The sequence below is a fragment of the Hyposmocoma kahamanoa genome, unplaced genomic scaffold (assembly GCF_003589595.1).
Source record: "Hyposmocoma kahamanoa isolate Upper Pololo Valley unplaced genomic scaffold, ASM358959v1 94, whole genome shotgun sequence".
Classification (NCBI taxonomy): Eukaryota; Metazoa; Arthropoda; class Insecta; order Lepidoptera; family Cosmopterigidae; genus Hyposmocoma; species Hyposmocoma kahamanoa.
The window spans coordinates 7,738,442-7,742,271 of record NW_020654878.1 but is presented as its reverse complement, the minus strand read 5'-3'; positions in this window follow the sequence as shown (position 1 = coordinate 7,742,271).

The window sequence follows — 3,830 nt, the reverse complement described above, 5'->3', positions numbered from 1 at the left end:
ATATTTTATTTTTTTGTTTTTAACCAGTACTATGTGTTCATACAGAACAATAATTTCTAATTTTAATAATTCCGTCAAGTGCCGCATATTAAAACAAGAAAGAAAACTTTGAAAGTAATTATAATTATAAGAAATATATATATAAGAAAGTAATAATAATTGAAAGTAAAAAAACTGAACAGATAAATGGGAACGAAACGTGGAACAATCCGTAATCACAGAAGACACGATCGTATGCAAACCGCAGAGCGATTTCGTGATTTGTTAATCTATCCATACCTACCCTACGCTTTATTAATAATATCTACCCACCCACCTTAGGCAATTTCTAGTGAGCGAATATTGTGATTCGGTAACGTTAACATTAAAAAGTGAAACAATGCTGTCAAAAATATAACGTTAAAACAAAATAATGCTCGTGAAAACGAACCACCACGGTAAGGTATTGTAACTGGCAGTCCATACAACAAGCCGGTCGAACAATTTAGTTGGATGTTAAATGACGAAATTTAATAACAGTTTTAAAAGTATGTTCATCCTATTCAAGCAACCCACTACTGTATTGCTTATGTAATAAAGTTGAAATTGCTTTAATTTTTTCTTTGTTCAATACGAAAGATGGCTCTCAGAACCAAAAGGTTGGTTTGGGCATGTTAGGGGATCAGGTATCTTATGTATATGACTATACTTCTTAGAAAATACGTCCAATGAAATTGAAAACTGTGCTGTTGAAGACTGTACTTAGAAAAAAGCGTTATTACGAGTACACAATTTAAAAAAAAAAAAATATAAGTGCGCATTTGACATCCATTTCGCCTGATAGAAAGTGACGATGAGGTCGACGATGGAGAATGCACACCTAAATAATGCCTATTCACTCTCGTCTTGAAAAGATCCAAGTTATACTACTTGTACCCTAAACGTTATAGTTATAACATACAGGGCACAAGTAGTGCAGGTAGAATTGAATTGCACTCTATGGAGTGGACGGCTATGGCCGTTCGCCATATAAATGTCGAAGCGAAACGTTTCGTACGAATCTTTGGAATATCCACAACATAGGGGTGGAACCAAAGCCTACGCCTAGTCCCCCGATGATGGAAAGGGGAAGGCGGAATTAAAGCGTGTAATTCCATCACATACTCTCTGTGATATATCCTGTAAAATACCGATAAGCAGGCAACTTTACGGCGGAAAGTCGCCTTAAGAGTAAGCTATTATGGCGTAAAATTTTAAATTGAGTGTGACAGAGGATTCTTTTCATCGGCGTATCCGACTATTTTTGACTAGTATTTTCTTTTGAATTTTTCGTACTGAACTTACCATGGTCCTTTGCCCGTAAGTAGGACAATGGCTGTGACGTTTCTAAGAGAAGTAGAAAAATACAATAAATGTTATTTACAGAAATCCAAATAATTTTTCTTTTCACATTAAATGTTTAATTAAGCTCACCATGCTCTACGCCAGTGTAAAGAGATTTGTTTGGTGTCTCTAAAAGTAAAGTTTTAATAAAAATTTGAATAAAAATAAAAGTTTACATTAAAGATACTACCTATCACACTGGATTTTGAGTAATCTTATAACGAAAAATTTTTGTAAATACAAAAAAAATCTTTACTTTTATTACTATTTGCCCAATGTAAGATAATTTACAAATTTTAACACTTTTGTGGCTATACACTAAATGATTATCACTAATTAGAGGTTTTACGCCACGGTACGAGTTCTTTTCTTGGAGTGCAGTAGTATAGATCTCACATAAGAATGCGGGTTCCGCATGGCTCTATTTTGGGTCCTTTATTGTTTTTAATTTACATTAATGATCTTCATTATTTTGTAAACGACTTCTGTGAGATTGTGCTATTTGCTGATGATAGTTCCCTAATATTTAATATTGATGGAAATAAAACTAATTATGACGATGTAAATAGTGCTTTTTCTGAAGTTCAAAATTAGTTTACTGTAAACTATCTTATGATCGATTCCAAGAAAACAAAATGTGCTATGTTTACGCTACCTTATATAAAAATGTAGCAACTAACATTAAACTTCATAATGAATAAATTAGATTTGGAGGACACCATTGTCTTTTTGTGAGTAAAGTTACACTTCTTCAATCAATCACATCTACAAAACTTCAATGGAATCCATATATTTCAACACTAACTAGAAAGCTTAGTTCTGCTGTTTTTGCCATAAGGAAAGTCAGGCAACTTACGGACGTTGAGACAGCCAGAACCGTTTACTTTTGGTTACTTTCGCAGTATAATGGCATTTTATTATGAGGCGCAGTTTGTAATATCGAAACAATTTTTATTTTGCAGAAGCGTGCAATTAGAGCTATCTATGAATGAACTTAACCTATCTTAACACTTGAGAGATATTTAAGGAAATTGACATATTGACAACTGCCTTACGGTTTATTTACAATTTTATACTTTTTGTGGGTCCGTATAATTAATTATATAAGAAATGGAGTAACGTACACAATTTTTATACCAGTTATAAATGGAGGCTTGTGTTACCGAAGTTAAGACTTAGAGGGTTTTCGATTCTTTTGTAGTGCAAGGTAATCTGTACTTTAATAAGACACCAAAAGCTGTTTTGGATCTTTCCCTTGATAAGTTCTAGAATCATGTAAAGACTACTTTATTAAAGAGAGAATAGAACTCTGCTAGGGATTACATAAGCGATAAGATAGTTTGACTTTAGAAATTGTAATAAATGTGACGATTTCAAGCGTAATTTGCTTACCTACGAAGTAAAGATAATTATTACTCGATATTTCGAAATGGTTACAAGGAACGCTCCATGACCAAAGGTTGCCTCAATCCGTAATAAGAAGCCTGTAATTAGTGATAATCATGTAAGTTAATTATTAGTAAGTTGTTTAGGTAGTCTTACTGTATGTATTTCGAAAATGTTTTCTTGGAATAGCTATTCAATATCGTTTCTGGTTTTCATATCTCGATTTATCTGGTTTGCAAACTCCTCCTCCTCCCCCTCTTCTGCCTTTGCGACAAAAGCTAGATCATATTTGGTAATGAGTTATAATGGAGTTTTAGATAGAGATATAGATGTAACCACTACTAGACGTCACCTACGTGGACGTTCTGGTCCCTAGTACCTTGCTTAAAACGACTAGTAGCACTAGAGAGACCGCGAAGTCCGCTTACAGGCGGATTCATTTATAGGTTTTGTCCAGAACTAATCTATTTACGTCTTTTACCGTAGAAACCGTTGAACTGGGGGAACTTTTATAAAGCAATTCTTCAAAAATATTTCCCCAGATACTGCGCCTCCGCCAAGACAGAGATTGTTTGAAATACAGGTACATGCAGTATTACGGTGGTATACCTACTATCCTGGGTTATACTCCTTTCTACTTCTCCTTTATGTAGGACATCTAATTCGATACTTTGGACCGTTTTTATCGTAAGCGGCGCAAAAATGAATTCAAATCGTTACGTGTTAAGCTTGAAATGCTCTTGGCTCAGTACTGTATGCAATGTAAACACATAATGTACTGACAACAAGTGTTTGTATTTTAAGTAGAGAAAATATATACACTCAATTTCTACTTACTCTATAATAGGTTTTACTATATTATAAAAGTATCTATCTTTACTTTTCTCATACAAAAACTGCGTTATTTCAACTCATACTGACGTGTAAAAGGTTTAATGAATAATTGTCACAATTTTACAATACAAAAGTCTTTAGAAAACTTTCAGGCTACTTGCTACATTTTTCAAATGTTCATCAAAAGTGTTTTAAAATGATCCTTACGTTATATTGTAACTTTCTTAATGTAAAATAAAACTTACCAT